The 22086-nt window shown below is 37.9% G+C and overlaps 1 protein-coding gene and 1 pseudogene across 1 annotated transcript in view; one reads left to right on the top strand and one right to left on the bottom strand.

The window, feature by feature from the left end:
• The window catches only part of STPG2 (sperm tail PG-rich repeat containing 2), a 597856-nt gene that overhangs the window by 232323 nt on the left and 343447 nt on the right, over nt 1-22086 (top strand). The window lies entirely within an intron of this gene.
• LOC110148081 (DNA fragmentation factor subunit alpha pseudogene) lies at nt 18045-18840 on the bottom strand (annotated as a pseudogene).

The following is a 22086-nucleotide window of genomic DNA, read 5'->3' as shown; positions in this document are numbered from 1 at the left end:
GTCGTGTCTGACCCTGCAACCCCATGAATCGCAGTATGCCAGGCTGCCCTGACCATCACCAACTCCTGGAGTTTACCCCAACTCATGTCCATCGAGTCGGTGATGCCATCCAGCCATCTCATCCTCTGTCGTCCCCTTCTCCTCCTGCCCCCAATCCCTCCCAGCATCAGGGTCTTTTCCAATGAGTCAACTCTTCGCAAGAGGTGGCCAAAGTACTGGAGTTTCAGCTTCAGCATCAGTCCTTCCAATGAATATTCAGGACTGATTTCCTTTAGGATGGACTGGTTGGATCTCCTTGCAGTCTAAGGGACTCTCAAGAGTCTTTTCCAACACCACAGTTCAAAAGCATCAATTCTTCGGCACTCAGTTCTCTTCACAGTCCAACTCTCACATCCTTACATGACCACTGGAAAAACCATAGCCTTGACTAGATGGACCTTTGTTGGCAAAGTAATGTCTCTGCTTTTTAATATGCTATCTAGGTTGGTCATAACTTTCCTTCCAAGGAGTAGGCATCTTTTAATATCATGGCTGCAATCACCATCTGCAGTGAATCTGGAGCCCAAAAAAGTAAAGTCTGCCACTGTTTCCACTGTTTCCCCATCTATTTGCCATGAAGTGATGGGACTGGATGCCATGATCTTGGTTTTCTGAATGTTGAGCTTTAAGCCAACTTTTTCACTCTCCTCTTTTACTTTCATCAAGAGGCTCTTTAGTTCCTCTTCACTTTCTGCCATAAGGGTGGTATCTTCTGCATATCTGAGGTTGTTGACATTTCTCCCGGCAATCTTGATTCCAGCTTGTGCTTCTTCCAGCCCCGCGTTTCTCATGATGTACTCTGCATATAAGTTAATAAGCAGGGTGGCAATATACAGCCTTGATGTACTCCTTTTCTTATTTGGAACCAGTCTGTTTTTCCATGTCCAGTTCTAGCTGTTGCTTCTTGACCTGCATACAGGTTTCTCAAGAGGCAGGTCAGGTGGTCTGTGTCCATAACCACACTCAGTATATGGTCACCCAGAAATGTTTTAGGGAAATTAGTTCTTTGATGTCCAGGTACTATCACTGTCACCAAGACCAAGAACAATAAATCAAGTAACAAACAGATATCTATTCCAGAGTCCCTTAAAGTAGATTAGATTGGTTTTCATATTTTCTGAAGATTTTTTTCCTTTGCCTTTATTCTCATATCCATAACATGTATTATAGATAGAATGCATAGTAAGAGTTTAAGTTATGTTCCAGAATTGAAATCTGACTTTTTTGTTACTTCAGTATTTAGCCTCAGGCAATTAAACTCGCTAATTGTTTCATTAATTTCTATTTTACAAAATTGAGATAATACTTGCCACCTCTTGACTCTCATGAGAATATGAAAGATTAATAAAACTATACTTCAAAGTCATTTTCAGGACATTTGAATCTCCTAGAAGTATAAAATCTTATTATAATATGAAACTTGTTTCTTCTTAGTGCCAAGCCAGCAATAGCTTCTGAAAGATTTTGGGATAGGGAAATATTGTCATTATGAAGACAGTTATTATTTGGAAGTCAGAGACATATGGGCTGTCAACGTCACTATACGACTATAGATTAGCTAGTTAACTAAATGAAAAGAATTTATCACAGTAAGCCAATTCTTCATTAAGTTTGCCATCCTGCATCTTAAAGTAGCCTATAATTCAAATAAATGATAGCAGATATCCCACATACCTCTGTGATCAGCACATTTGAAAAAATATATGCATTTCTGAAGATATTATCTGATGCCATGATTATGAAATTTGATTTCCTCTGATGTATGTAGATACTGTAATATTATAGAATGGTTCATTTTTTTGAACTTAATCTTAAAATATACAGTCCAGAATATGTCTCTTACATATATTTAATAGATGACCAGGGCCAATTATTATCCATACCTTGATTTGGTAATTGAAAATTAACGTCTGTTTGTCCTGTTACATTGATCCAAGCTAGGAAAATAAGTCAGGTGTGTGGTTTTATCAGCTCTCTGAATAGGTTCATCTTATTTTGTTGATTTTTGTTTAGGCTAAATTTTTTATTGACTGATATTATAAGCAATTCTTAATTCTATAATGAGGATAGCCCATTTATATTTATAGTTCTTAATACCATTTAACTTTTGTTCAGACAACTGGGATGTTAAGTCTTTAGGTTTTTGTTTTAAATCATTGTTATATGATCAAAAGGTACAATGATAGTAATTCTGTTGGTTATACATTTTGTGTCAATGTTTATCCTATGAATGATATTTTTTCTTATCATATATTCTTATAAAAAGAGTGGGTTTTTTTAATCCCTAATATTTGTCATTTAACTCTCAGTAAATGTTTTACCTTAATATCAGTGATAAGAGCCATTGGGTTTTATGTCAAATTATTTATGAGCCAGATAAAATTATTTTCTGTTACTATATATGTGTATTTGTATACATTTGCAACTGTAGGACTGAGTTAATTTATAGAGCCTGATATGCATGTTTCTTCCATGAGTCATGACATTGGCAAGAAGAATTGAATGCTTTGCCTTTCAGAACTTAAAGAATATGTACCTATAATAGAATAATAGGCAAGTTAAAAAGTTAATACTGTCTGATATTTGTAGGTAGAAGTGGTAAGAACTAAGATTGATAAATGACATAATATGAGTTTGGTTGATATATGAATAGTATTCTTGGGACGCACAAACTTACAGGATATTCAATCATTCAACATTCTATAGCTGTGTATTTATTTCAAATTATTTTAGAACTTTTATTAACACTATGGAAGTGACTTTGTCTTATTCAAATGAAGTCTTTTCTTTGAAGTTATTTAAGAAGGATAAAACTCATTTTCATTAGTCTAAATTAAAGAGGGAATTAGTATAGTTGCAGTCAGTATACTGTATACCATTAAATGTTATGTAACCAATAAAAAACACATTTGAATCATTTAATGAGGAAGTTATTAAATGAGGTGTATCACATCATAAAGTAATCTACTCTTGCACACCAAGTTTTATTTCAGGTATATGTAAATGACTTTGTGATAAATCTACTTCAGGTAAAGTGAAATTGTTATGTGTGAAGAGAATTAAACATTATTTTTTCCTCTTATATTTGACCTGTTTTTGGACATTTGGAGGAGGAAAATACTCAAAAAATTTAAAAAGAAAATGAATGAAAACATTGAGAATATGGAAAATTGGGGACTCTTTTGTATCACAGTGGAAGTATAAGTTCATATCAGTGATTCTAAAGGATAGGCTGGCAGAATGTTTCAAATATACATCCCATTTAACCTTAAAGTTCTACTTCTGTGATTCCTCTATGAAATAATTGATGATATGCCTAAAGTTTTACACATTAAGTATATTTATCCAAGAATACTTAAAATGAAAAGTTTTAAATATATTAAATGAAAGAAAAATAGGTAATTCTGATGTATAAGCTGAATAGAGTCCTATGAAAAATTTTAAAATGGTATATATCATTTAAACCTGATAACCGGATAGGATTAATTTGATCAGTCATTCAACAACTATGTACCGAGAGCCTCTTACATATTAAGCGCTGTTCCAGGGACTTGTGATAGAGCAGTGAACAAGATATAAACAGTGTTTCATGGAGCAAAATCTTAGGATTGAGACATTTAATAAATAAATGAATCAGTAGAACAATAGATTGATAAATGAGGGAAGGAAAAGAAAGAATACCAGATGGTTATAAATGCTGTGGAGAAAAATGAGAAAAAAGGAAGAATGGGAGTTCATTGTGGATTCTGCATCAGTTTAAAAAGTGTTATCAGTGAAGAGCTTACTTGGAAAAGAATACGTGATTAAACAACCTTAGGCTCATGAAATATTTTGTTTTGCTTTTCGATTTTTGCTTTCTCTGTATGAACATACACTGTTTTATAGTAAGTAAAAATTATTTAAAATTTTTAATAAAACAATTGAAATTTAAAGCATAATTTTAATTAAAATAAATATTTAAGTTAATAATAGATTAAATAATACATAGTATAACACTTGTAGGCTGAACATAACAGGTACTGAGACAGTTTTTGTATAGAAAGCATAGATCATTTCTAATGAAAATAGCATGATTTATGTATCACATTCCTATGGGAAATTATTTTAGGAAATATTCATCTTTGGAGTTAATTGAACATATCCTATGAAGATATTTTTGTTCACTTTTTCAATAAATATAAGTGGTACCTTTTATATAAAAATCAGTGTAGTGTAAAAACTAATTATTTATTCTATTATCTCAGTGGTTTGTAATATTATAGCTTCAGAAATACTATAGAGTTTGTCAAAATGCAGTTCATCCCACTTGCTGAGTGCTATTGCAATAAACATGTAATTTTTTGGCTTGTTTTTCTATAGCTTCCAGAAATATTTTTGGGTTGTGAAAATGCAGTATAATTCTGAGTATAGGCAAAAATTGATCAGCTCAACATTGGAGACTTGCTGATTTTATATCATTATTAAAAATTTTATTACTGAAAGTAAGCTCACTTTTATTCAATTTGCTCTCAAATCATTTTTGTTTCTTTGGGTCCTTCATATATCAGGTAAATTCTTATTTATATACAATTTTAGAAAGATCAATTTATTTACTAGGTGTATCTTAAAGGTAAAATTACCCTATATGTAGTATACAGAAAATGAATTTTCTGAGTCATTCACTTTTTGTATACTAAAGAATCTTTGAAGACTATGGGAAAAGCTTCATTTGAGGAGAAATTAACTATGTTGGGGGAGGGGAAAAGAGAATTGATGCAAAATATTTTAGAACAGAAGGTTATCAGAATCAAAATCTGAAATAGAATGGTAGCCTTAAAGCAGAAAATGGACTTTGTTTATTTCAGTGGAAGGTAAGGTGTAAAGAATAACTGAAAATGTATAGATTTTATATAGAGAGATAATACAAGTATAATTCTTTTTTTGTACTTTGCATTATTGCACTTTACTGATGCAGCATTTTTTTTTCTTAACAAACTGATGCCCTATGGCCACCCTATTGAGCAAGTCTATCCATACCATTTTTCCAATAGCATTTGGTCACATCCTGTCTCTGTGTCATGTTTTGGTAATTCTCACAATATTTCAAGGTTTTAATTATTATTATATTTGTTATGGTGACTTGTAGTCTGTGATCTTTGATGTTACTATTTTAATTGCTTGGGGGCATCATGAACTACACCCATATAAGATGGCAACCTTAACTGGTAAATGTCATGTGTGTTCTGACTGCTCCATCAACTTGCAGTTCCCTCTCTCCCTCTTTCAGGTCTCCCTATTCTTTGATATGTAACAATATGGAAATCAGGCCAATTAATAACCCTAAAATAGCCTATAACTGTTCAAGTGAAAGGAAAGGTTACATCCCTCACTTTAAATCAAAAGCTAGAAATGATCAGGTTTAGTCAGAAAGGCATGTTTGAAAGCTGAGATAGGCTGATGTGATATAACATTGTTGCCTGTAATCACTATGTTATGCATTAAATCTCTATGACTTACTTATTTATTAGTTTTAAGTTGTGTACCCTTAAATAACATCTCTCCTCTTACCCCATTCCCAGTCCCTGGTCACCACCATTTTACTGTATTTTTTTTTTTTTTGAGTTTGACTTTAGATTCCACATGTAAGTGATATCATATGGTATTTTTCTTTCTCTCTCTGATTTATCTTAGTATAATGTCATTGAAGACCATCCATGTTATTATTACAAGTGGCAGGATTTCCTTCTTTCTTGTAGTTGAACAATATTCCATTGTGTGTGTGTGTGGCATGGGCCACATCGTCTATATCCATTTACCTTTTCAAGAGCGCTTAAGGTTGTATCCATATCTTGGCTAATGTGAATAGTACTGCAATAAATATGGAGTGCTTGTAACTCTTCAATAGTGGAGCAGCTCTTTATTACAGGTTTCTTAAACACAGAAAGTGACATTGCAAAGCATTCAACATGTACAGTATATAATAGCAAGCTTGAGAAGTACATAGTGGCAAAGTCTCATGGAATCTAAAATAAGTATAATAAATCATATGAATTTATAATTGCATATATATATATATATTTTAGTAGATCGAAGCACTATTCAAAAATTTTCACATTTCATCTATAACAACAAAATATTTTGCTTATTAAATGATATGGTGACTTCAAGGAAAAGACAACTGTTTTATAAATTTATATAATCCTCAGTTATAATTCATGAGGATGTTTAGCTTCGGTGAGTGAAGTGAAAGTCACTCAGTCGTATCCAACTCTTTGTGACCCCATGGACTGTAGCCCACCAGGCTCTTCTATCCATGAAATTCTCTAGGCCAGAATACCGGAGTGGGTAGCCTTTCCTTTCTCCAGGGATCTTCCCAACATAGGGATTGAATTGCAGTTTCCTGAATCACAGGCAGATTCTTTACCAGCTGAGCTCTCAGGGAAGCCCTTGGACCTTCCAATCTGAAGTAAGCTAATCAAATTAAATATTAGCAAAAATGTGTGAAAATTTTAGGCAAATATAATACAGCTTCAAGTGGGCAGGCTTGCCTTCTAATGGAAGTTGTCTCAACAGTTAAGAGACTTCTTATTACAGGAGGTCTCTATCCATGAGCAGAATGACTTAACTTTCAGGAATGCTTTGGGATGTATTTCTGCAGAGAGTGGGAAGTTGGATTTGAGAAACTTTATAGCCCCCCACCCATTTTCACTGTGTCCAAATCTAATAATTCTCTAGATTATGAGGAGGCAGCTAGTATAAGGGCTTCTCAGGTGGTGCAGTGGTAAACAATCTACCTGCCAATGCAAGAGATGCAAGAGATGGAGGTTCAGCCCTTCGGCTGAGAAGATCCCCTGGAACAGGAAATGGCAACCCACTCTAGTATTCTTGCCTAGAAAATCCCATGGAAGAGGAGTCCAGTGGGCTACAGTCCATGGGGTCACAAAGAGTCAGACATGGCTGAGAACGCGCATGCGTGCGGCTAGTATACAAGAATGTAAATGATACAAGAATTAAATTATAATGTGATTATAATGAGATTATTTATGAAGGAAATTTGAATTTATAGAGAATAAGGGTAAATAATACCATCTCTAATCTGTATTCAAAATTTTTTTAGGAATTTTTTCCTAAAGACATCATATTAAATATTTCATTTTTACCCGTATAACATAGGTCTAATTCCATTTTTATCACTAATGTCATTGATAATAATGGGTCTTGACTTGGAATCACTTTTAGCAAGAACAGTAATTTATCAACACTTCATAGTGTCAACAGACACTTTTCAAAATAGTTTGTATATATTAACTAGTTTAATTTTCACAACAATCCTATAGTTATCGCACTTTACAGAAAAAGCAACCAAATCTTAGTTTATGTTACTTGCCTAAGCTCTCACATTTTGAGGATAGCAGGCATTCAAATATAAGATGTTGGCACATGGACCTGTGCTTTTAACTACTCTTTTCTAAGTATAGTTTTAATTAATTGACATTAAATGTATAAATCCTTTGGTTATGAGTCTGATTAGTATGAATTCTTTCTCATTCCTTGGGGTTTTTATATACCTGTGTATATAAATATATAAATGACCAAATAATTTCAGAACATGTAAAGGTGAGTCAGCTGTAAGATAGAGACTCTATTAATAGTATGAGGTAGGTAAGTCCCTAGGCAATAATTCAGCTTGACTTTATAAACAGAGTTTCTGAGGATGATAAGCAGCCCCCTGATACAGTTTTAAGTGTAGACATCATCTTCATTTCCTGGTATCTTTTGCATTCCTTTGTATATAAGGGAAATGTATTTATAACTGAAGGATAAAGAAAAATCTCAGGGGAGAAGAGGATTAGAAGAAAAGCAGAAGAGAATGAAATGTATGGTAATGCATCTGTTCTCAATATGTTTCTTGGACCAGGTTTTAGTTCCTATGGCAAGAGGAGTAAGAACTAGAAATGAGATTTTCATGAAAGATAGGTAAGATCTGGAATAAAGGCATTTCTAGAAATATTTAAAAAGCAACTTGAGACTCTAGGTCCAAGCAGTACTGCTTTAGGGACCAAACTGTGATAAAATGTCGATGTGTTGTTGAAGACACCGTTCTCCTTTAGGGAGTATTTCATTTGGATGGGAAGGTCGAGCAGGATCTACATTGTTAACAAGCACCCAGATTAAGTTTAATGCAAGTGAGTTAGGATTTATCATTTCACAATGTGTCACAGTTATCTCATTTAGGATTCACCATATGTTTTTTTTAAGTCATCCATAATTTTGAGTTGTTTTCTAATTATTGAGTATGGAATTCTTACCCACATTTGTAGGTCCCAGCTCAAGCTAACAAAATGAGAGTGTTCCTATTCATTCTATTTGTTTTCCTATATACTTCCACCTTGGGCCTTTAGACAAACTGAAGCAATGCCAAGAAACTTAATATATCAATATTAAGTCAGGTTCTCCAGAAACAGACCCTGAGATAAGAATTCAAATTATTTGTTAAGGAGATACCTGTGAGAAATTGGTAAAAGATTGGGAAGAACAGGGATTGGAAGGGGTGGAAGCCCAGCAGCGATGCAGTCTGTGGCAAAGTCCTGCAGAGGGTAGCCTGAGTTAAGCCTGATCTCCAAGGGAGTGGGGGCTTCCCTCCTGCCTGCAGTGCGGGAGACCTGGGTTCGGTCCCTGGGTTGGGAAGAGCCCCTGGAGAAGGAAATGGCCACCCACTCCAGTATTCTGGCCTGGAAAATCCCATGGACAGAAGAGCCTGGTGGGCTACAGCCCATTGGGTCACAAAGAGTCGGACATGACTGAGCGACTTTCACTTCACTTCAGTAAGTTCTTACATTATGATAGACATCACGATAATCACTTTCAAAGCAATGCCTAATTTGAGACTCCAAGGGGATACTTGCAATGCAAGCTGTACCTAAAAGCTGTCCTGTTCAGAGGCAAATGCACTGACACTTTCATACTTGTACATCTATCAGCCATTGATTACGGGCTGCCTTGGGGGCACATAAAATCCTGTGTACATCTGGATTTCTGAACTTATAGGCAAACTGGGCTCCTGACAGCATTCTTCTGAAAAAGAGCCATAGATGCTCGCTGCTGTAAGGAAAAGCACACAGTAGTTGGAAATGTGTAAAATGTACTAACAACAAGCTGAGAAATCTGGACAGAGCACTGACATCATCAGCTCACCTGAAGTTTATTTTTTATTTTTATTTTCATTGACTTAACTATCTTTTTCTATTGTCAGGTGTTTTAGAACTTAGTTTTAATTGGAGGATAATTGCTCTACAGTGCTGCGTTGGTTTCTGTGTACGACAGCGTGAGTGTACATACATCTCCTCCCTCCTGAGCCTGCCCCCCTGTCCCATCGTGTGGGCCCTCACGCAGCACCAGGCTGAGCTCCCGGTGTTACACAGCCACTTCCCACCAGCTGTCTCTCGTGTGCATGGGCGTGTGTATACACCAGTGCTACCCTGTCAGTCTGTCCCACCCTCTCCTTCCCCCTCTGTGTGAAAAATCAACAAACATTGGAAGATTGTACTCTGGCCATCCACTGTGCTGGATACAGTGATTTTGGAAATGCAGAAAGAAATTCAATGTAATCAAATATTTGTAAGCTGAGTTAATTCACAATTTCTCTTTTTTAAGGTTTTTTTTTTTTTTTTTAAAGGACTGGACCTTTAAAGGAATTGAACAAAATGCACCTTAGAAAGTCCAAAATTATTAACCTAAGCATGGGGTTTGCTAGACTAATCCATTGTTTGACATTTAAGATAAATATAAAAAGTATTTCTGTTATTCCACTTTATCAGAATACTATAAGTTACTGAAGTAAAGCAAATTATGTCAGCAAAAGTAATGGAGATTGTAACTGGACAGACTTTGCTTTTTATGGTGCCAATTATTTGATATGTTTCTTTCCTTCTTCCATTAATGCATTCATTCTTCCAATAAATGTGAGCAGCTAATTTGCCAGGCAATACCTAAATTTCTGAAAGTAAATAGAAAAAAGATATTTCCTGCATTGTGTGTGTGTGTGAGCACATGTGCACGCACGTGTGCATGCACATGCTCAGTCATGTCTGACTCTTTGCAACACCTTGGACTGGGATTTTCCAGGCAAGAGTGCTGTAGTGGGTTGCCATTTTCTACTCCAAGGGGTCTTTCCAACTCAGAAATCCAAACCCACATCTGTGTCTCCTGCATTGGCAGGTGGATTCTTTCCCACTGTGCCATTAATGGTGTTTAAAATATAAGCTTTTTAAAGGTAATATGGTGGCACAGTGGTAAAGAGTCTTCTTGCCAATGCAGGAGACATGAGTTCAATCTCTGGGTTGGAAAGATCCCCTGGAAAAGAAAATGGCAACCCACTCTAATATTCTTGCCCAGGGAATCCCATGAACACAGGAGCCTGGTGAACTATAATACATGGGGTTGCAAAGAGTCAGACATGACTTAGCTACTGAACTACAACAAGCAACATGCAATTATAATTTATATGTTACAGTTTTGTAATTTTAAATTATGTTTATCATAAATTTTTAAATATTTGGGTTACCTTTTTTCTATTCATTAGAACATAAGTAAAAATATTTTCTGACAGTATTTTAGCATTTAATAAAAGCACACACTTGTACTCACCATAAAAAAACAAAATATATTGTTTTTAAATATCAATAATGCTTTGTATGTCCATAAGGGCTACTGTACCTTGTTATTATTTTTGTTTCTTTATGAGCTAATATTTATATGTTGTGATAATTAAGTGATGTATTTGTTGTTCTTTCTTGAGCACATTCTACTGAAAGCAACTTGATGTACTAGGATAAAATAAACTAGATTCTGACAGAATGCATTCTAATTGGGGCTTATTTATGAGCTAAGTGACCCTAAGCAAGTATCTCATTTTCCCCTTCCTATTCCTTTAATATGAGCATTCATCTCATTCTTAATGTGACTAATGTAGTCCTTGTGTATGGGAAATAAGAGCACCTTTGATTAATTCACAAACTATGACCAATATCTTTAATTCATGTTTTGTTTTTTGAAAATTTTGTTTGGTCTTCATGTTATACATACAAATAGTCTTCTTAAGGTATATTATTGTTTATGATGTCTTATGGGTCTAAACATTATACATTACTAGTGTATTTGTTTTTTATTGCTGAATATAACAAATTACCACAAACTCAGTGGCTTAAACCAAAACCCTTTTATTAAGCCCACAGTTCTGTTGGTCAGAAGTCTGGACATCTCATTGAGGTTATATGCTTAGCCTCTCAAAAAGGTTAAAAAATCAGTGTTGGTGAAACTAGACTCTTATTTGAAGGTTCTAGGGAAGTATCTGTCCCCACATTCATTCAAGCTGTTGACTGAATTAAGGTCTTCATGGTTTTAGGATTGGGGTCCCTGTTTTTTTGCTACAGTCAACCAGGGGGCCACTCTGAGCTCTGGTTGAATGCAACCTGCCTGCATTCCTAGTCACATGGCTTCCTCTGTCCTTAAGCTGGGAGAGGCATATCAAAATCTTACTATGCTTCAGATATTTGACTTCCTTATCTGCCACTAGGTAGAGGAAACTCTCTACTTTGAAAGGCTTCACCTGGGGTGCTCTTTCTACCCCCTTCTGATATCTATGTCAGAAGCTTTCTCTGTCTCCTTTATACTTTAACAAAAGTTTATTACACAAAAACTCTGAGCGATCCAGCCTTGTCTCTGGCCCTGGATTGAATTCTTCTCCTCCGGAGGCCAAGAACCCTGGTGTCTTTGCGTGATTCAGCAACAACCTTTCATCTTGGGGGCTCATCTGGGATTCTTCACGACAAGGTAAGGATGCTTGGAGCTCTAGTTCCTTGTTCTCCTAGCGAACATGTTTCCTGCTGTACTTTACTAACTCTACGGTGTGCTTGTGTTAATGAATGACACGCCCTGCATGAAGCAAGTGAGGAGCCCTGCTCTGCGGTTCCGCGGTAACCTCATATGGCTTATGACAGAAACCTGTCGGAGGTTTATACCGACCTACCAATGCCAAGAGGCACCCAATGTCTCCTTTGGACTGAGCAGAAATGGGCAAAGTGTGTGGACCAAACTCTCCTTTCTCAGTCAAGCTTTTCGGTCTCCTTGATCATTTCGTAACTCCTCGAACATTAGAAGTACTAACCTAATCTATCGGATCATAGACTTTAAAGGGACTTGTGATCTGTTACTGCATACTATGACTTAGGTTCCCAAACTTGGATTGGTAGTCAGGAAGCACCTAGCGTCGCTAGGCATGGAAAGTTTGGAAACTAGATGGAGTTCTAGCTCCAAGAGCATCTCTGAGGTAAAGGTTACTCAGATCAGAACTACAAGGGATTTTCCCCCTTTGGTAACGCTGGCTCTTAGTGGGTAAGAGGAGGCTCATACTGGTGTGGTGACGCTTGGAAGGAACATCTCAGTTTCAAGTGCGTGTCGGTCTTACTGTGGTCGGCAATATACTCAGGGTCGTGCACAAGCACTCAGGTGATGAATGTTCCCTCAGCAGTTTAGCCTGGGAGGCATTCCGGAAGGTTACTCTGATTGCACCCCCGGTGGCATCAGAGGCACCAAGGTTGTAATGGTGAGGAGCTGGACTTCAGTCAGGGATGCCATCAGGCCCACCTCTGGTGCATCTCTGCCCGTCTCGGTGGTAGGACAGGGAGGGACGAGTAGGTCACCTGCATTGGTAAGGGACAGACTAAGTTCAACCAGGGAAGAAAAGCTTTGGTGTAAAGTCTGTCTACAACCCCATCTAGAGCAGGGAGGGATGCCTCCCATAGAAAGATGGCGCTGGTCGATTTTTTCTCTCTTACAGATGGGAGCTAACAATTCCAGCCTCATTCCTTTGAACTGTATCCTTAAAAACTGAGATAGATTTGATCCCCAGGGCTTGAAGAAGACACGCCTGGTCTTCCTATGTGATCCTGCATGGCCACGGTATCCATTGGAGGATGGCGAATGGTGGCCGGTTGGAGGATCTCTTAAGTATAATACTGTTTTACAATTAGACTGGTTCTGTAGAAAACAAGGGAAATGGGTAGAAGAATGTGTTGCCCTTTCTCTCTCTGCGAAATATGCCAGACTTATGTCCTAAGGGTATAGATCTGGGTGTGACACCTTCAGCTCCCTCCTGTCCTCCTACTTTGCTAGATGAGATGGAGGACAGGAGACAAAGAGATAAAGAAAAGCGTGTTTCTCTAATCTATCCCTGATATCATATGCGTAGAGCAGGAAGAGAGACTGAGGAACCGCCACACAAGCTGTTGCCTCTTCATGAAGCACCCACTGGGAGAAATAATCTATGAGAGTTAATAAGCCTTTTTCTTATCAAGAAATACAAAAAATCAAGGGGGATCTGGGAGACTAGAGGACCCAGAAAAATACATTAGAGCTTTTAAAGGTGTTACTCTGCTTTATGACCTTACTTGGAAGGATGTAATGTATATCTTGGGACAAACGCTGACTCCCGACTCAAAGACTCAAGTTTTGGGAAAAGCGGTGGCTTATGGAGATGAAGCTTTGGTATGGAATCAGTAGGGAAGAGGGAGAATGAGATAACCTCCCTCCCCACTGGGAATTAGGCGGTCCCAGCTACAGAACCAGACTGGGACTACAACACAGTGAAAGAAAGATGGGATCAGAGTCATTTTGTCAGATATATTCTTGAAGGACTCAGGCAGGCGCATGCTTTAAACTACGGCAAATTGGCAGACATAGAACAGGAGGAGAAGGAAGCTCCTGGTAAATTCCTAGATAGACTGAGAGAAGCCCTTCGCAGATTCACTGAAATTGACCTGGCAAGTGAAGAGGGAAAAGTGATCTTAAAGGATAGATTTCTCACTCAGTTGGCTCCAGATATCCACCGTAAGCTATTAAAACGGGCGTATGGACCAAATCAGTCTTTGGATAATCTGTTTCAACAGGCTCAGACAGTCTATTATGGAAGGGAATATGAGGAAAAGAAAGAAAGGCAGAAAAGGACAGAGGAACAGGTGGAAGCCCTCGCAATGGCTATGAGAACCATTCTTAAATAGCCTGAGAGAATGCCCAGAGGGACCCAGGTGAAAAGGGATGGGCTTGCTATTACTGTGGAAAGGAGGGGCACCTCAAGCGGGATTGCCCTCAGGCATCTAAGCCGCCCGCAGCTCCATGTCCAGTCTGCAAAGGACCACACTGGAAGAGAGACTGCCCCCAGAGGTGTAGGTTTCAGGGGTCGGACTCTCAAGACAATCAGGACTGAAGGTGTCCGGGGGTCCCTACACAAGCACCTGTCCTAATTACACCTGAGGAACCCCGGGTATTAATAACTGTGGAGGCCAATCCATCGATTTCCTTTTAGATACTGGAGCAACTTACTCCGTGCTTACTAAAGCCCCTGGCCCACTTTCTTCCCGATCCGCTTCCGTAACGGGACTGTCTGGATGAGCCAAAACGTATTAGTTCAGTGTATCTGTCAGTTGTGACTGGGAATTGTGCTATTTTCACACGAGTTTCTGATTGTGCCCGAGTCTCCCTCACCCCTTTTGGGGAGGGATATACTGAGCAAGGTCCATGCCTCTATTTTCATGAATATGGAGCCTTCCCCTTTTCTCCCTTTAATTGAACAAAATGTAAATCCTAGAATATGGCTGATGGAAAATCTGTAGGTTGAGCACAAAATGCTATTCCTGTAGTTGTCAAGCTCAAAGACCCGCACTTATTTCCACATAAGAAGCAGTATCTACTGAAACCTGAGGTTAAGGAAGGGTTAAAACCCATCATTGAGAATTTAAAGGAGCAGGGACTATTAATTCCCTGTAACAGTCCATGCAATACTCCTATTTTGGGTATAAAGAAATCAAATGGTAAATGGAGACTAGTTCAAGATTTATGAATAATAAATGAGGCTGTGTTCCTTTACACCCCGTGGTGCCTAATCCTTATACTCTATTGTCTGAAATTCCTGAAGGAGCCAAAAAAATAAAAATAATAAAGGATTCACCTAATTGGGTCAGGTTCATCCAATAATCTCCATGTTTTAAGATCAACTGTTGTTTAGTTTCTAAGTTGTGTCCAACTCTTTGCGACCCCATGGACTGTAGCTCTCCAGGCCCCTTGGTCCATGGGATTTTCTAGGCAAGAACACTAGAGTAGGTTGCCATTTCCTTCTCCAGGGGATCTTCCCAACCCATGGATTGAACCCACATTGCCTGCATTGGCATGCAGATTCTTTACCACTGAGCCACCAGGGAAGATCCATTGACTGGTACTTCAGTTACATCAACAAAAATTTCTTCATAGTAGTTGACAGATTAGTGCTTGTTTGGTTAACCAGGAGATAGGAATCTTGGAATGATATATTTAAAATTCTGCTTATCAGAATTAGTTTACTCAATTATAGTGAACACATTCCTCAATTTTTCCTTCTTTTGATGTCATTCTATCTCTAATTTATTTGTATACAGGAATTGAGATTTCTCCATTAGTGCTGGTTAAGGCATTTTAGTTATTTGATTTTTGTGTTTTTTTCCCCTTCCATATTTCACTTGGGTTTTAAATTTTAAATATTGACAGTGATTGTTCAGCACTTGAAAATTATCATTCAATTGTATTTTAGCTTCCATTGTTTCTGTATAGAATTTAGAATCACCTAAATATTGTCCATCTAACCATTGCTTCCTTGAAGATAATGTATATTTGTTCTCAAGATAATTTAAATATGTTTCTTTTTCTTTGGTTTTCAACAGTTTTACTATGATGAATCTAGGTATGCTTTTCTATATATTTGTCCTGATACATGTATATACTGTTTTTTGAGTTTATGCCGTGATGTCTCCCCCGTGCCCCAAATTTGGAAAGTTCTGTCAAACAAACAAATATATTTTTTGCTTCCAGGAGTTCAAAGGCAGAAATGGAAAATAGGTAGAAGAAAATATTAAAAATGTGTAAACAAATTTATAGATTATTTTTAAGTAAGCTGTAAATATATTGAACAAATTAATGTTACCTGATCATCTTAACCATTTTAAGTGTATAGTTCAGTGGTATTAAATACATCCATTTCTTCAAGCATTATTGCCATCCATCTTCAGAACTCTTTGCATCTTGTAAAATGAAAACTCTGTACTCATTAAACAATTACTCCCATTGTCCCTCCCCTAGTATCTACAAATCTGAGAGTTGAGGGGAGATGGATGTCTTCCCCAGTATATACTATGGGCAAGTGAATCTTAAAGAAGAAAGAAAAACAAATCTAGGGGTTTGAATATGAGCTCCATCTGTTATAATTTTAGTTGTGAGTAGTACCAGCTATATCACTGGCCAGTTTACTAACCCTGGATTCCTGTCTGGCTTACGTGTTCATCATAGCTTGTGTTGTCTTGGTGGTTGAAAGAAATCAGAATGCACCAGACACAAGTTTTACTAGTCCTTGAAAGACCATTCCAAAATGAAAAGAATGTTCTGAGAATAATGTGATATTAGCATTAAGGTTGGGGAGAAGTGTAAGAGTATAGAATATTGAGTAAAGTGCATTTTTTTGATTTGAAGATGCCATAGAGTGCCCAGCACAATCAATAAGCAAAGTCATATCATGAGATTTTGTGAAAATGAGCATGAATAGAATTTCCTACAGTGTTTTGGAAAAGGGAAAAATAGAATGTATACACAATGTCTAAACATTAGAATGCTTTCCAGTTCTCAACAGCAACATTAGAAGGTTTAAGACTGTGCATAATGCCTTTCAAATGCCCAGAGAAAATAATTTCCAATCCAGAATTCTCTTCTCACCCACAGGATCAATCTAGTATGAAGGTTAAAAAAAAGAGGTTTTCAGATATACAAGTTCTCACCAAATTTATCTTCCCTAAACACTTTTTCAACAAATTGCCAGAGGATGTGTACCCCCAGGCAAGGGGGCCATGAATGCAGAAAACATAAGATCCAGGATTCAATACAGAAAAGGGGTGAAGGAATTCCCAGGATATTGCTACAGATAAATCCTAGAATGCAGCCAAGCATCAGACCTAGCAGGAGGGCAAAACAAGAGTAGTGTCTTCAGGAACAAAATGAATGTTATAAGTTACCTGTTTTGCTTGACTATAGAAGAGTTATAGATGATATTTTATATTATTGACAAGGTCTGTAGGCATGCTAAGATCTTCCCTGGTGGCTCAGATGGTGAAGAATCTGCCTGCAACGTGGGAGGCCTGGGTTCAATCCTTGAGTTGGGAAGATACCCTGAAGGAGGACATGACAACCCACTCCAGTATTCTTGCCTGGAGAATCCCCAAAGACAGAGGAGCCTGGTGGGCTGTGGTCCATGGAGTCACAAGGAGTCAGACATGACTGAACAACTAAGCACTGCACAGCATAGGCATGCTAAATACATGGAAAAGCAAAGAAGAAAGAAAAGTTCTCAAAGAACTTAAAATGGAGCAGGAAAGACAATGAAATGAGTGGCACAGCTATGAACAATACTTGTGTATTTGTAATATAAACACTAAATTTCAGTTTTAAGTGGTTCTACTTATTATGTCTAATTATTACAAATTTTTGGTCAGAAATTATGATTTTCAAGTTTCAATTTAACATGTTGAAAAGTGAAAGTTGCGCAGTCGTGTCCGACTCTTTGCGGCTCCATGGACTAAACAGTCTATGGAATTTTCTGGGCCAGAATACTGGAGTGGGTAGCCTTTCCCTTCTCCAGGGGATCTTCCTGACACAGGAATCAAACCCAGGTCTCCTGCATTGCAAGTGGATTCTTTACCAGCTGAGAGACTAAGGAATCCCAGTTTAACACATTAGTGGTGGTGGTTGTGGTGGTGGTGGTTTAATCGCTAAGTTGTGTCCAACTCATGCAACCCCATGGACAGAGGAGCCTGACAGGTTACAGTCCATGGGATTCTCCAGGCAAGAATACTGGAGTGGGTTGTCATTTCTTTCTCCAGGGGGGCAAATTGGCAGCTATGATTTAGGGTCTGCAGAGGTGAAAAAATCCTGATACAACTGTCTCCCTGCAAAGGTCAGGGTCCCTGGTGCTCGCCCACTTCCAGATCCTGACTAGACAAACTCAGCTCTGGGGCAGATTTCTCCTTCAGCGCTAAGAGGATCTGGCCTCAGGCATAACTTCAGAGGAGCTCTCTTTAACGCCCGTGTCAGCAGTGTCCCTTTCATCCCCGAGGTCAGCTCTGGACTCTTGCTGCTTCAACAAGATGCAGGCTTCCTTCTCCAAAGCCTGGAGGTAAAGTTCCATGAGCGTCTGGACTGACGGGCTTCCTCTCTCTGGTCAAGCACCTGCTGGAGGGTGTTCTGGAACACCTGGGCTGCTGCATGACTTTGGCCGAGTTCCTGAGGCAGCTCCAAACATGGGACATCAATGAGCATCTGGAGCTCCTCCTTGGACAGCAGGATGATGCTGGATAGGTCTTCCTTCAGCTGCCTGGCCATGTTCTTCCGCTTCAACCCCACCCCGCTGTCTGTTTCATCTCTGTCGAAGGACTCTTGGGTAATCCAAGCTGTACCTGCATCTGAATTGTGTGTCCACTTCTCATTCCCAGCCAATGCCACAAACTTAGTATTGGGAGGGAGACAGAGAAAGTAATCATCATCATCCACTATGGTGCCATACTCTGCCAGGGCCAGGATGACTGGCGCCTGGAACTTATCAATGGCCAGAACATCACAAGCCTTGTTCCTCAGCTCCTTGAGGCGTGAGGCCGTCATGCCGTGCTGTTCCCGTCTGTTGTGGCGCAGCAGACACTGCTTTAGAGCCCAGATCTTGCCGGGTTCTGGAGCTGCAGGGCCACTGGCCACCTCCATCCTCTTCAGGGTGGGCCCAGACTGACACGGAGAAGTCAGGCAGCCTGGGGCATAGGAGTCCTCCCCAACTCCATCCTCCACAGCATGCCTGGAAATGGAGCTGAGCAACCAGAAGCCCAATTTAACATGTTAGGATCAGATAATCCTGTTCCTAAAGCTTAATCATTTCCATGCAGTAGAGTACTGCAGTTGAATACATGAAAAATATATTTTAGTCAGATATAACATTCTTTTCAAGCAAGCCGTGTTGAATTTGTGGAGCAGATCCTTCTCAGAAATGCTACACTGTTCTAAAATTAAAATTCAAACACTTGGAACATAAAAATTAACTCAATTTATATTAGAAGATATAATAAAAGATTTTACATAGTTCAGTGTAGGATAATTGTTATATAAAGTGTATCTAGATGATTCTGCAAATTTATTAAAACTCAATACTGTATGATATGATAGTTTTATATGGTAGCTTTCCAGAAAGCTCATATTATCCAATTTGCCATAATTATTGGAACTGCATTTCAATTAAACACTTAGCAATTTCCTTGTTCTTTTTGAAATATTTTGAAACCCATTAGTGTGTCAGTGACTTGGCATTGCTCTCTAATTGCAATAGATTTCAAGTGATAAAAATTGATTTTTTTGTAGCATACTTTGTAGAGTCAGCATTGGTTACCTGAATACATTACAATTCTCTTAAAACATTATTTGATGTTGTTAGAAGGTTTCGTTGTCTGAATTCAAGATTATATATGCAGATTATTCTTCACTGCAGAGTGATTTGTATTTTGAGGAAATGTAATGAAATGTGAAATCCTAGGAAATATTAGGATATTGAAAACATATTTTAAAGGCCTCTTTACATATAAAGCTAAATTTTGCCATCATAGGTTTGATGTATCTGTTAGCATTTTAGGGATCATAGATGTAATTTTTGTTATAAGTATATTACAAAGCAATAACAGAAATATTGAATTTATGATTTCAGAGGACAAACCTTTATCTAATTATAATGAGTAACTTCCACACCATGTACTTTTTATAATAAAAACATTTATTATATTAAAATATTATAGAAGGTACAAAATTATTACTTTATATATCAATGGTTTTTTATAAACACCCATATAACCATTATCAAATGAAGAAATAGAATATTACAAGCATCCTTAGCACCCCCCTTACTTCTTTTGCCCCAAGGTAACCACTGTTCTGGTTTTTGACACCATTGGTTTATTTTCACTGTGTTTCAACTTATATAAAAATTGAATATGGTGGGTTTTGTTTTGTGTCTGGCTTCTTTCTCTCAACCTTTTAATTTGTAGGCTGTAATCTATGTTGCTGCAAGTAGCAATAATTAGTTCATTCTCAATATAATATATCACTATCCCTTTTACTACTGATGGAAATTTAGGTTGTTTCTAGTTTAGTGCTTTTATTAATGTGTTAAAGTTGTTGTTGTTCAGTCACTTATCTGTGTCCAATTCTTTGTGACCCATGGACTGGAGCACTCCAGGCTTCTCTGTCCTTCATCATCTCCCAGAGCTTGCTCAATCTCATGTCCATTGAGTTGGTTGATGCCTTCCAGCCATCTCATCCTCTGTCGTCCCCTCCTCCTCCTGCCTTCAATCTTTCCCAGCATCAGGGTCTTTTTCAGTGAGTCATCTGTTTGCAGGTGGCCAAAGTACTGGACCTTCAGCTTCGGCATCAGTCCTTCCAGTGAATATTCAGGGCTGATTTCCTTTAGGATGAATGGGTTAGATCTCCTTGCAGTCCAAGGGACTCTCAAAAGTCTTCTCCAATGTCACAGTTCAAGAGCATCAATTCTTTGGTGCTCAACCTTCTTTAAGGTCCAACTCTCACATCCATACATGACTACTGGAAAAACCATAGCATATTTTTTTTTTTTTTTCTCATTTTAGCCATTAGTCTTTAGGAGTATTACCTTGAGTCTTTAATATGCATTTTCCTGATGGCTAATGAAGTTTAATCTGGAGAAGGAAACAGCAATTCACTCCAGTATTCTTGCCTGGAAAATCCCATGGACAGAGGGCTACAGTTCATGTGTTCACAAAGAATCAGCTATGACTTAGTGACTGAACAATACCACCAATGAAATTTAATACTTTTGCATATATTTTTGACTATTTGGATAATCTGTTGTAAACTGCCTTTTAATATCACTTGCATATTATCTTTTAAATTATGTTATTATTGATTTTAGTAGTGTTTGGTATGTTAGGTATATTTTATAGTTATACATAATGTAAACAAATCTCTATGATTACACTTTTACTTTCTTAATGATTTCTATTGTTGGATATAACTTCTTCATTTTGATATCAAATTCATTCATCTTTTCCCTACTGCTTTTAGCATCCTATTTAAGAATTCATTCCTTATCATAGTTCTTAAATAATTTTATAGAAGTTGTATTGTTTTGTTCTTCACAATTATTATCCCAGAGGTCTCTGAGACTATCCTAATTTCTTCTCATTCTTTTTTCTTTATACTGCTCTTCAGCAGTCCTTTCCACTATTCTATCTTCCAGGTCACTTATCTGTTCTGCCTCAATTATTCTCCTATTGATTCCTTCTAGAGTATTTTTAATTTCAGTAATTGTGTTGTCATTGTTTGTTTATTCTTTATTTCTTCCAGGTCCTTGTAAAATGTGTTAAATGTTTTGTATTTTCTCTATTTTTGAGATTTTTGCATCATCTTTACTACATTACTCTGAATTCTTTTTCAGATAGTTTGCCTATTTTCTCTTTGTTTATTTGACCTTGTGGATTTTTGCCTTGTACCTTCATCTGCATGCATGCATGCATGATACTTCCCTTTCATTTTGTCTAACTCACTGTGTTTGAGGTCTCCTTTCCCCAGGCTATAGGGTTGTACATCTTGCTTTTGGTCTCTGCTGTGGGTGTCTTGTGTAGACTTTGTGTTGGGAGGGACTTCTGCCTGCTTTCTGGTGGGAGGAGGTGAATTCTTTTCCTCTGATGGACAGGGTCATGTGAAATGGTGTGTTTTGGGGTGTCTGTGCAGCCTGTCTGCTGATGATTGCATTTGTGTCCCTGTGTTACTTGTTGCTTGTGTGAGGCATCCAGCACTGGGTGCTGCAGGCAGATGGATGGTGTCAGATCATGGATTTGGGTGGAGGCATTCATGGGCGTTCTCACTAATACCCCTTGGGGTCAGGCGTTCTCTGACTGTCTAGTGTCCTGGACTCGGGGCGCTGCCACTGCTCTT

Source organism: Odocoileus virginianus, chromosome 21, assembly GCF_023699985.2.
Source record: "Odocoileus virginianus isolate 20LAN1187 ecotype Illinois chromosome 21, Ovbor_1.2, whole genome shotgun sequence".
Classification (NCBI taxonomy): Eukaryota; Metazoa; Chordata; class Mammalia; order Artiodactyla; family Cervidae; genus Odocoileus; species Odocoileus virginianus.
This window is presented reverse-complemented; position numbering and strand designations above follow the sequence as displayed.